The sequence below is a fragment of the Aquarana catesbeiana genome, linkage group LG02, assembly GCF_042186555.1.
Source record: "Aquarana catesbeiana isolate 2022-GZ linkage group LG02, ASM4218655v1, whole genome shotgun sequence".
Classification (NCBI taxonomy): domain Eukaryota; kingdom Metazoa; phylum Chordata; class Amphibia; order Anura; family Ranidae; genus Aquarana; species Aquarana catesbeiana.
This window is the reverse complement of record NC_133325.1, coordinates 419,227,375-419,239,740: the sequence shown is the minus strand read 5'-3', so window position 1 is coordinate 419,239,740 and position 12,366 is coordinate 419,227,375.

Sequence of the window (12,366 nt, the reverse complement as noted above, 5' to 3'; positions counted from 1 at the left end):
CGGGTCCAGAGTTGGGAGCGTGGCTGAGAGGCAGGAAGCTGCGGCAAGGCTCGGAAGATCACTGACCGGCCGAGCGCCTCAGCTGTGCGCCGCACCGGTGTTGTTATTATTGGCGGCTCAGACTGGTTCCATCCGCTAGTTCTAGGACGCCGCTACCCGCCGCATATGGCTGATAATCACCGGGACATCCACGAGCTCTCACCCCGTGTAGGTCCCGTCAACATCGAGAGCTCCTCCGCCGCCCGCTTCCACAGCGCCGCCTTCAGGCCCCTCCCCCAGTTCTAGCGCGTCACATCACGCTCACCCCTTGTCAACTTCTCAAACTAATTTCTAATAATAATAATGTGGTTTTTGTTCAGGAAAGTCTATTTACTTCTAAATCAAATGTTAAAGTAGAACTTTAGGGTTTATAACCCCTGTATTGTTTATTTTTGCCATTGGAGAGATTTACCTTTACCTTATCATTTCCTGTTCCATACGGTAGCTAAACAGGAAGTGAGAGAAAATCTCAGTAAACTAAAGGAATCTCTTTGGGACCCCCAGGCTATCAGAACTGATGTCCCCATTGGAAGATTTCCCCTCTATTATTTTTCTGGGGACAACCCCAAATTTGTGATTTTCTTTTACTTTCACTTTCAATGATAATGGTAAACAGGATAAACAGAGAGCTTGAATCTCCCTAACGGGGGCACAGACAGCAGTAAGAACTGACAAGCTTTCTTATCTCTTTTCACTCTATCCAAAAATTAAAAAAAAAAAGTTTTTCCTTTAGTTATACTTTAAAAGCAAACATTTTTTGAAGTACTGATGAGAATTTTTGCACAAACATTTGTTTGCAAATCTACTAGTGTATGGCCAGCATATCACACACAGCTCACTCCCCAGTATCCATATCACCAATGAGATCTGCATTCAGTACATAGAACTCACCTCCCAGAATTCATGTCATAAGTGAGATCTACTTCCAGCACACCTACTTACTCCCCAGTTTAGATAAGACTAGTAAGATCGTTATCCAGCAAATATCTTACTTACTACCGCTTACAGGAGGTGAACATGTCTACATTAAGGTAAAAAAAAAAACTTTCACTAGTTTTTCGACCCCCCAAATTACTTACCTAATTCCACTCTTGCGCGCTGTGCCCATCCTCAAATCCAGTTAGGAGGGAGTGTGGGACGTGGCCAAGCGGTATGCAGTGTGAGCGGTATGCAGTAAAACATGCCTTGTTGCAATTTGTCTTATAAAAGAATCCTGTAATTGCACATGGGAGAATGTAAACTGGAGGATAAAATATTTTTTGTATGTAAATCCTGTATGTATGACTAAGGGCGACTATGGAATGTTTAAAGTGTATGTAAACCATCAGTGTGTAAACTGTAAAACAACCCATTCAGTTCAAAACAGAAATTAAACATTTGTGTATAGATATTACAGAAATAAAAAACATTATAAACACCTTTTCCCTCTTTTTTTTATAAATGATCGCATTCCTTCTGTTGTCAGCTGCATAGGCGCTGGGGGAGGAGAAACAACAGAACACTGATCTTCCTACTGAATGGCTGTGCAGGGGGTGCATCAGGACCAGTCTGATCATTGGAGGAGAGCATACTGAGTTCCCAGCATACAGTACCTTGAAAAAGTATTCACACCCCTTGAAATTTTCCACATTTTGTCATGTTACAATCAAAAGCTTAAATGTATTTTATTGGGATTTTATGTGATAGACCAACACAAAGTGGCACATAATTGTGAGATGGAAGGAAAATGATAAATGGTTTTCAAAATTTTTTTACAAATAAATATGTGAGGTATGCATTCGTATTCAGCCCCCCTGAGTCAATACTTTGTAGAACCACCTTTCGCTGCAATTACAGCTGCAAGTCTTTTTGGAGTTGTGTCTACCAGCTTGGCACATCTAGAGAGTGAAATATTTGCCCATTCTTCTTTGCAAAATAGCTCAAGCTCTATCAGATTGGATGGAGAGCATCTGTGAAAAGCAATTTTCAAGTCTTGCCACAGATTCTCAATTGGATTTAGGTCTGGACTTTGACTCGACCAGTCTAACACATGAATATGTTTTGATCTAAACCATTCTATTGTAGCTCTGGCTGTATGTTTTGTTTTTGTTTTTTACAAATAACATTCTATTTAAAAGTTATGCATTACAGGTGAATAATTACAAACTCTGCATGTAAGTTATACTGTGACTTCGTTACAAATACATCTACATTTTAGTGTTACCCGCTCACCACTTTAAACTTTGTTATAGTACCATACAAATAATATCATCTCACTATCACTATTTTAAACAGGCGGGACGTCATCTAAATCATCACAGGTGGAAGCCTCACTCAACCAAGTATCCCAAATCTTTCTGTACTTTGCATGGCATCCCCTGTGAGCATAAATTTCTTTTTTGTAAGGTAGCACATTGTTAATTGCAGCAACAGGGTTTGGGAACACCCCTAGTAAACATTGTTTAGGGCACAATGTTAGGGGAGAGCCCATTTTGTCATGAATGAACTTAACTATATGGGACCAATAGTCCTGTATCACTGGGCAATAGAATATGAAAGAATGTTCCGTTGGCTCCCGCACATCTGGGGCAAAGTGGGTTGTAATTATCTCTGAACTTGGCTAATTGCAAAGGGGTCAGGTAGGACCTATGTAAAATCTATAGTTGTGTGAGACAGTGTGAAATCTTATGTGATACTTTTTTGCAAGCGTCTAGCACTTCTTCCCACTCATCGTCCTCGATCTCACCCACGTCTCTAACCCATCGATCTTTTAACTGATATGCAAGTGTCACTGCAGTGGGGCGCACAAGGAAGGAGTAGAATGTGGATATCAACTTTTGGGACTCAGAGCCAGTTATCACCTCTAAAATATCCAATTGCTCCAGATTTGGGGGGATTCATGAAATTGGGATTGAAGAGCGTGGCATAGTTGGAGATATTGGAAGTACGAGTAGTTGGCAAGGCCAAAGTCGTCTTTAAGTTGTTGGAACGATTTTAAAATATCTCCTCTATGCATGTCTGCTAAGTAAACCACCCCACTAGTGATCCATAAGTCTCGATCTGGTAATTGCTGTAGCTCGGGTAGGCCAGGATTATCCCACAGTGGTGTCTGTCTAGTCGTTGAAGGGAGTTTGAGTTTACGTCTTACTACTGCCCATATCTTACAGTGGTTATATAACAGACCCTTGCGACCTCCAAGATTCCCGGACTCGCCGGGGTCTCTAAGAATAAGCTGGAGGGGGTGTGTGTGTGACCGAGTGAAAGGAGAACATATTAAAGCTATATATCGTTCCTTGTCTCTTTTGTCTAAATAGAAAAAGTGGGACAGTTGTGCTGCCAAGTAATATAAGTTGAAATCCGGTAGTGCTGTGCCCCCTAAATCAGTGGGGTTCTTCAGCACTTGCCAGGATAATTTTGACGCGTTTTGCCCCACACAAACGTATTCAAGATGACTTCTGGGGACTTAAATATCCGCAGGGGTTTATATACTGGGGCCTGCCATAGGAGGTATAAAAATTTAGGTAGCAGAATCATTTTTATCAAATTTATACGGCCCATGACTTCCAAAGGTAGTCTGGACCATGTCTGTGTTTTATTCTTTAAGACCGTGAATAATGGCTCTAAATTTAGTCTAATAAAGTCCTCTGAGGACCGGGTGATTATAATACCTAGGTACTTCATTTCACTAACGCGAATGGGAGGGAAAGAAGCCTGCATCTCTGATGGGGCCCCAATATTTAAAGGAAGGATCTGGGATTTCTCCCAATTGATCCGTAGCTCTGAATAGCTCCCAAATTGTTGTATAATTTCAAGGGCTGTTAGCAGGGATTGTCCCGTATCTTCTAGATACAGGAGCACATCATCCGCATATAAACTAATCTTTTCAGTCAGATATCCACAGCTTAAGCCCCTAACCCCTGGGTGTGTGCGGAGTGATGTTGCCAGGGGTTCCACTGCCAAGGCGTAAAGTAAAGGGGAAAGGGGACAGCCTTGCCTTGTGCCCCTGGACAACCTAAATACTAAATTTTACCATTTACCAGGATCCTGGCACTCGGAGCTTGATAGAGAAGCTGAATCCATCTGATGTAGTTAGGCCCGAAACCAAACCTGGCCAGACACTCCCAGAGCTAGTCCCATTCTACAGAATCAAACGCTTTAGCGGCGTCCAAGGACACCACCACTCTGGAACCTATCCGGTCATGTTCAGCCTGCAAATTCATATACAACCTGCGAAGATTAAACGCCGCGTTTTTTGCCGGCATGAACCCAGTTTGGTCGGATGTATGAGATTCAGGATCACTTTGTTTAACCGGAGTGCCAGGATCTTGGCCAAAATTTTGATGTCCAATTGTAGTAAGGAAATTGGACAGTAAGATTCGGGGAGCGCTGGGTCTTTACCCGGTTTGGGTACGAGTACGATAAATGCCTCGCTCATCGATTTAGGGAGGGAGCCTGATTTAAATATATGTGTAAATAATAGATGTGTCAGGTACCTTATCGGAGTCTGAAGTGACGAGGTCGGCCTCCCTTGTATCGCCAACCCGGGTCCCGCTGAGAGTGGGAACAGGAGGACCCCAAGGAAAGGAGGAACATGAGTGCCTGCAGAAGTAGCCCAGGAAGCTTGAGGCAGATGATGCGACTTTAGGTATGCAGGAAGTCGCAGCTGATCGCAGGAGCGGAGATGCAGAAACTTGGCAGGCAGCTTGGAGCCAAACAGGAGACAAGAGCAGAGCCACAGGATTAGCCGGGTTCGGAAGCAGGCGGACAGTAAGGTACCAAATCATCAGGCAGGAGCAGAGTCAAAATAGGAAGCCGGAATCAGGAGCCAGTAATCCAGGATGAGGGAGAGTCCAAAAGCAAGGTGAGGGGAAGCCAAAGGTTCGGCAACGGATATTAGGCAGACAAGCAAAACGCAGGGTACTGGTACAGGAACAGCTGAAGATCAGTCAGCATCTGTTACAGTCAGTGTGCCCTTAAAATAGGCCGTTTGGCGCCAAAGGGCCGCGTGGACGCGCTCCCGCGGGCGCGCACATTCCTTCGCGCACGCGCATTGGCGCGTCTGCGATCCGAAGAGTCCTTTACGAACGTATGCGCGCGCGAAGAGTCCTTTACGAACTTATGCACGCGCGAGTGTACCCGGAACGCAACAGTTCTCTCACATTGCCCCCTCCTTACGGGCAGCCTCCGGATGCCCCTCAGGGGCTTCTTCTCTGGATGGTGCTGAAAAAATGCTCGTACCTTTTGCGGGGCATGTACATTAGAAGCTGGTTCCCAAGAATTGTCTTCAGGGCCATAGCCCTTCCATTTAATCAGAAACTGTGTTAGGCCATTCCTGGTTCTACAGTCGAGAACGGCTTCTACTTCAAACTCTTCGCTGCCCTCAACGAGCAGTGGAGGAGGGTTTTCTGGATCCCGGTTGGGAAAGGGATTGGGCACTGATGTTTTCAACAAAGAAATATGAAAAACAGGGTGAATTTTGAGGTTCTTTGGTAGGATAAGTTCAAAGGCCACAGAGTTGATCCTTCTCTTTACAGGAAAGGGCCCCAGGTATTTTGGACCAAGTCTCTTGGAGGGACACTTAAGTTTCAAATTAGCAGTGGATAGCCAAACCTTGTCTCCTGGTTTCAGATTCAAGTTACCCCTTCTTTTCCTGTCAAAAAATCTTTTGTTGTTAGCCTGAGCATTAGAGATGGTGTCCTGAAGCACTTTGTTGTTGGCGTTGAACAAACTCAATCTGTCTTGGACAGCAGGCACTGCAGAATCCACGGGTAATTCAGGCAAAAAGGAAGGGTGGTATCCATAATTGGCGAAAAAGGGTGTTTGCTTGGTGGCAGAGGGAATGGACTTGTTGTATGCAAATTTCGCTAGCGGAAGCAGAGGTGACCAATCGTCCTGTGAAAAAGAGGAGAAGCAACGCAAATATTGCTCCAAAGTCTGGTTGGTTCTCTCCGTCTGTCCATTAGTTTGAGGATGGTAAGCAGTGGACAGACGGAGCTCGATGTTCAAGGCTTCACAGAGAGATCTCCAGAATCTGGAAGTGAACTGTACCCCTCGATCAGAAGTGATATTGTCGGGGATACCATGTAGCCTCACTATCTCTCAGATGAACATGGAAGCAGTCTCTGTGGCAGACGGGGTTCCTTGCACGGGTAAAAAGTGTGCCATCTTAGTCAGGCGATCAACCATGACAAATATGGTGGTAAAGTTCTCAGACGGGGGGAGTTCAACAATGAAATCCATGGATATCATGCTCCATGGTTTCTTAGGCACAGGAAGACACTCTAATAGGCCCCAAGTCTTGGCTTGGTCAGTCTTATTGCGTTGACAAGTCACACAGGATTTGACATATCTTTTACAGTCTCGAATCAAGTCTGGCCACCAGAAAGAACGGGAAATTAGGTCGATACTCTTGTGAATCCCAAAATGTCCTGCCAAAGGATGATCGTGACAACGCTTCAGGACAGAAACTCTAAACTGCTCCGGGACAAAGACCTGTTCCTTATGGTAATAGAGCCTGTCCTTTAGCTGAAGGGATAAGTCTTGGGAAGGGGGATGCTCCAACAATTCAGCTCTTATTTCTGACGTCAGATTGGTTTGGAGAAGAAGAAAGTTTTTGGCCGGTAAAATGGTCTGCTTCGGAAGGATAAACAGGATCATGGAACATGCGCGACAGCGCGTCTGGTTTGCCATTCTTAGAACCAGGGCGGAAAGTTATGTGGAATGTGAAGCGGGAGAAGAACAATGCCCATCTTGCCTGCCGAGGTCTAAGTCTTTTAGCTGTTCTCAAATACTCGAGATTCTTGTGGTCAGTGAAAATGAGTATAGGGTGCAAAGCTCCTTCTAACAGGTAGCGCCATTCCTCGAGGGCAGCTTTAATGGCCAACAGTTCCCGGTCCCCTACATCATAATTCTTCTCAGAAGGATTCAATTTCTTGGAGAAGAATGCCACAGGATTGAGTAGAGACTTAGGACCCTGTCGCTGTGATAGTATGGCTCCCACTGCGATTTCAGAGGTGTCTACCTCCAGAATATAGGGCAAGGAAGGATCAGGATGCTTTAAGATGGGAGCTGAGGTGAACAAGGCTTTCAACTGTTCAAAAGATGTTTGTGCTTCAGTACTCCACCGGAAAGGAACATGCTGCTTAGTCAAAAGGGTGATAGCAGAGATAATACCAGAAAAGTTCTTAATGAATTTTCTATAGAAATTAGCGAATCCCACAAACCTTTGTACCGCCTTTCGGTCTGTAGGAGCTGGCCATTCCAAGACAGCAGCGACTTTCTGAGGGTCCATGGAGATCCCATCAGCGGAGATGACAAGTCCCAGAAATTGTATTGTCCATTTTTCAAAATCGCACTTTTCAGCCTTGGCGTAGAGATGGTGTTCACGAAGTTTACTCAAAACCTTCTTCACATGGGTACAGTGGACCTCGATTGAGTCAGAAAAGATAAGAATATCATCGAGATAGACAATGATGAACAGATCAAGGAAGTCCCGAAAAACATCATTTACCAAGTGCTGAAAGGTGGCTGGGGTGTTGCAGAGACCGAAGGGCATAACTAGGTATTCAAAATGCCCAAAGCGTGTCCTGAAGGCAGTCTTCCATTCATCTCCCTTTCTGATTCGCACCAAATTGTAGGCACCTCTCAGATCTAGCTTGGAAAAGACTCGGGCTCCGCGCAGTCTCTGGAATAACTCGGGAATTAAGGGAAGTGGGTACCGGTTTTTGATAGTTATTTTATTAAGATCACGATAGTCAATACAGGGCCTCAGGGAGTGATCTTTTTTCTCCACAAAAAAGATACCAGCCCCCGCTGGAGAGGAAGAGGCCAGAATAAAACCTTTTTCTAGACTTTCATCTATGTATTTGCGTAAGGTCTCTAGTTCGTGTTCCGAGAGAGGGTAAATTCGGCCGAAGGGAATCTCTGCCCCTGGTAGGAGTTCAATGGGACAATCGTAAGTCCGGTGGGGAGGTAAGCTCTCTGCACTCTTTTTATTAAATACGTCCAAGAAATCATGATAAACTATGGGTACTAACTTCATAGTTTCAGGGTGCGAGTGGATGCTGAGGAGAGGAGCAGGATTAACAAACTTTTTCGGGTAGCAATGTCTCTGACAATAATTAGAGGAAAAGGAGATATCTCCGGTGAGCCAGTCAATATGAGGGTTATGGCCCTCAGCCAAGGTAACCCCAGGATAACAGGAAACATGGGGGAAGTTATGACGTCCAAACGGAGCAGTTCCTGATGTTCCGAAGAAGTTTGGCAAAGAATGGGTACAGTCTCTTGTGTAACAGGCCCAGACTTGAGACCAGAGCCATCTGCCAGATGCACAGTAAATTCCTGCCTCTTGGTACATACAGGAAGTTGATGTAAGGTGACGAAGGCTGAGTCCACAAAACAACTGCAGGCTCCTGAGTCTATAATTGCGGTTACAGGAATAGTCCTTCCTGGCAACTGAAACTGGAGCGAAAGAGGGAGATGTAGCAGATCCCTCCCAGGATGATGCATCATGTAAGGTGAAGTAGGAGTGGGCTTGGCAGGTCTTATGGGACAAGCCTGAATGAAATGGCCTGCTCCTCCGCAGTAAAAGCATAGTCCGTCATGTAGTCGCCGGAGGCGTTCAGAGGAAGACTATGGTGGTCTTAGAAAGCTTCTGCGGGGAGACTCAAGGTGCTCCTTATTCTTGTGGGGACCCCTTGGTAATCTGGACGTGACTGTAGAAACAAAAGCAAAAACTCTTGAGGAAGTAGATGGCTTGGTACTAGCTTTCTCAAATTGCCTTTCACGCAATCGACGGTCAATTTGGATAACAAGGTGGTTCAGATCTTCCAGGGATGATGGTACTCCTATTCGGGCAAGTTCATCCTTTAATTTGTCAGAGAGTCCAAGACGAAATTGATTATGTAGAGCGGCTTTATTCCACTGCGTATCTAAACTCCAGATACGGAAATCTGTTACATAGTCCTCTACGGATCTCAAGCCTTGTTGGAGTTTACCAAGTGTAAATTCAGCAGTCTGTTGGAGGAAGGGGTCAGCATACAGATGGGACATGGCTGAAAAGAAGGCGTCAGCGGTAGACAAGGCCGGATCATGATGTTCTCTAAGATGATGAGCCCAGGAGAGTGGTTCATTTCGTAGGAGTGTAATGATAAATCCCACTTTAATATGCTCGGATGTGAAAGTTCGTGGTAACAAGGAAAAATAAAGTTCACAGGCATTTTGGAAAGTGCGGAACAGTTTGCGATCCCCTGAAAAATGCTCAGGCAAGGGTACTCTGGGTTCAGGAGGCAGAGAGGTTTCGCTGAGCAGGCAAAAGTCAGTTTGCACAGACGCATTCACAAGTGCAAGATGAATAGAGGCAGATGAGACATCAAGCAGGTTCGGTAGACGATCTTCCATCTGGCCCAGGTCCTCTTGGAGATTCCGTACAGTATGGGCTAGTGCAGAAATTGCTTGGCAGATGTCCATAACAGATGAGGCCTCCCTTTCAGACTCCATTGCTGGCTGACTGATACTGTCACGTACCTTATCGGAGTCTGAAGTGACGAGGTCGGCCTCCCTTGTATCTCCAACCCGGGTCCCGCTGAGAGTGGGAACAGAAGGACCCCAAGGAAAGGAGGAACACGAGTGCCTGCAGAAGTAGCCCAGGAAGCTTGAGGCAGATGATGTGACTTTAGGTATGCAGGAAGTCGCAGCTGATCGCAGGAGCGGAGATGCAGAAACTTGGCAGGCAGCTTGGAGCCAAACAGGAGACAAGAGCAGAGTCACAGGATTAGCCGGGTTGGGAAGCAGGCGGACAGTAAGGTACCAAATCATCAGGCAGGAGCAGAGTCAAAATAGGAAGCCGGAATCAGGAGCCAGTAATCCAGGATGAGGAAGAGTCCAGAAGCAAGGTCAGGGGAAGCCAAAGGTTCAGCAACGGATATCAGGCAGACAAGTAAAACGCAGGGTACTGGTACAGGAACAGCTGAAGATCAGTCAGCATCTGTTACAGTCAGTGTGCCCTTAAAATAGGCCGTTTGGCGCCAAAGGGCTGCGTGGACGTGCTCCCGCGGGCGCGCACATTCCTTCGCACACTCGCATTGGCGCGTCTGCGATCCGAAGAGTCCTTTACGAACGTATGCGCGCGCGAAGAGTCCTTTACGAACGTATGCGCAAATGTACCCGGAACGCAACAGTTCTCTTACAACATGTAACTTGGGGGCTAATGTCTCACTGTAGGTGGTGTAGAATTCTAAGGGGAGACCATCTGACCCAGGAGCTTTCGAGGGGGCAAGGTGAGACATTGCTTCCTCAATATCATCTGTAGTGATGGGAGCTTCCAGCATTTCTATTTGAGTAGGGGTTAGTTGAGGGAAATCCACAGTAGATAGAAAATCCGCTATCTCTTGTCTAGAGTTATTTGTGGTGGACGAGTATAAGGATGCGTAAAAGGAGCGAAATTCATCAGACACTTTGTCTGGGTCCCGTATTATGGCACCCTCAGCATTTTGTAGGGCGACCACAGTAGGCAGTTTGTGTTCCAAGTATGTGAGAGAAAATGTAGCGCGTAAATTGTGCAAAAAGTTTTCAATCAAGAAAACAGCTGAAAAATAAATATCCATGAATAGTGAACACAGCCATGATATCACTTAAAAGTCTCTCAAATGAAGGTAAATAAAGTCCCGTGAGGTGAAATGTCCCACTGGAAGGTGTATATAAACGTGTGACAGCCAATGCTCAAACACAGGTAGATCGTCAAATCATCGAAAAACAGTATCCAACAACTGCACCTATCTCGGTGAAAATGGTGTGTAAGAAACTCTTACCAGATACATTGGACTCCCTTGTCAGTGACAGGGAATCACTCGAGCGGGTTGCCTCTCAGGGCCTGAAAGCGGACATCACGACTCTGCGAACCTTATGGGTCAAACTCTGCATGGATCTCCCGGGGCCGCCAGGTGGGTCCTCCCAAAGGATGGCCAAGGTGCGAATCAGAGGGATCGGTGCGTCACGCATCAAACTGGAGTGGAGGTTGGTTATATCTCTCAGATGGTATGTGGAGAAAAAATAAACAGGCTCCACATAGTGTAGATGAGCAAGTTGGGATTTTTTATTGCTAAAAAAGCCTGATTACAATAAAAATGTGATCACAGGGTATAAAAACAAGAATGGGCAACAAGGAGGATGCTGAAAGGGGGCGCTTTCAGCATCCTCCTTGTTGCCCATTCTTGTTTTTATACCCTGTGATCACATTTTTATTGTAATCAGGTTTTTTTAGCAATAAAAAATCCCAACTTACTCATCTACACTATGTGGAGCCTGTTTATTTTTTCTCCACATACCATCTGAGAGATATAACCAACCTCCACTCCAGTTTGATGCGTGACGCACTGATCCCTCTGATTCGCACCTTGGCCATCCTTTGGGAGGACCCACCTGGCGGCCCCGGGAGATCCATGCAGAGTTTGACCCATAAGGTTCGCAGAGTTGTGATGTCCGCTTTCAGGCCCTGAGAGGCAACCCGCTCGAGTGATTCCCTGTCGCTGACAAGGGAGTCCAATGTATCTGGTAAGAGTTTCTTACACACCATTTTCACCGAGATACATGCAGTTGTTGGATACTGTTTTTCGATGATTTGACGATCTACCTGTGTTTGAGCATTGGCTGTCACACATTTATATACACCTTCCAGTGGGACATTTCACCTCACGGGACTTTATTTACCTTCATTTGAGAGACTTTTAAGTGATATCATGGCTGTGTTCACTATTCATGGATATTTATTTTTCAGCTGTTTTCTTGATTGAAAACTTTTTGCACAATTTACGCGCTACATTTTCTCTCACATTATTTCTTGGTTGTTGTCACTTTGTATGTAGCTGCTCCTCACCATATACTTTTAGATTTTAGCGCAGTGTATACTTTTAATTATTTTGGCACCTGTGTTCCAAGTATGCCAAATATGCTAGCAGGCACCCTGCACGCTCCCCATACTCATATACCATTTGTTTAGTATAAAATATTTTTCTTTCTGCCCTTTCAAAATGAAGTCCATTAACAATACGGGTTTGTAACTTTACCTGGTTCGCTGCCTCCGGAGATGGGTTTTCTGAAAAAACTTTGCTACCTCTGCCATTTTTTGTTCAGTCTGTTGAAGAACATGGTTAGAAGTTCTTCTATATCTAGTTATACGGTGAGATAGTAGCATATGGGCATGGACCTTAAATGCATCCCATACAGTGTCAAAGGGGGCTGAGTCTGTATTTGTCCGAAAAAAGAACTCCCACTCCTCTCTCATACTCCCCAAATCAGGGACAGCCGAGAGCCAAAAGGGGTTGAGTCTCCAGGCATACGAGGAGGAGGGGG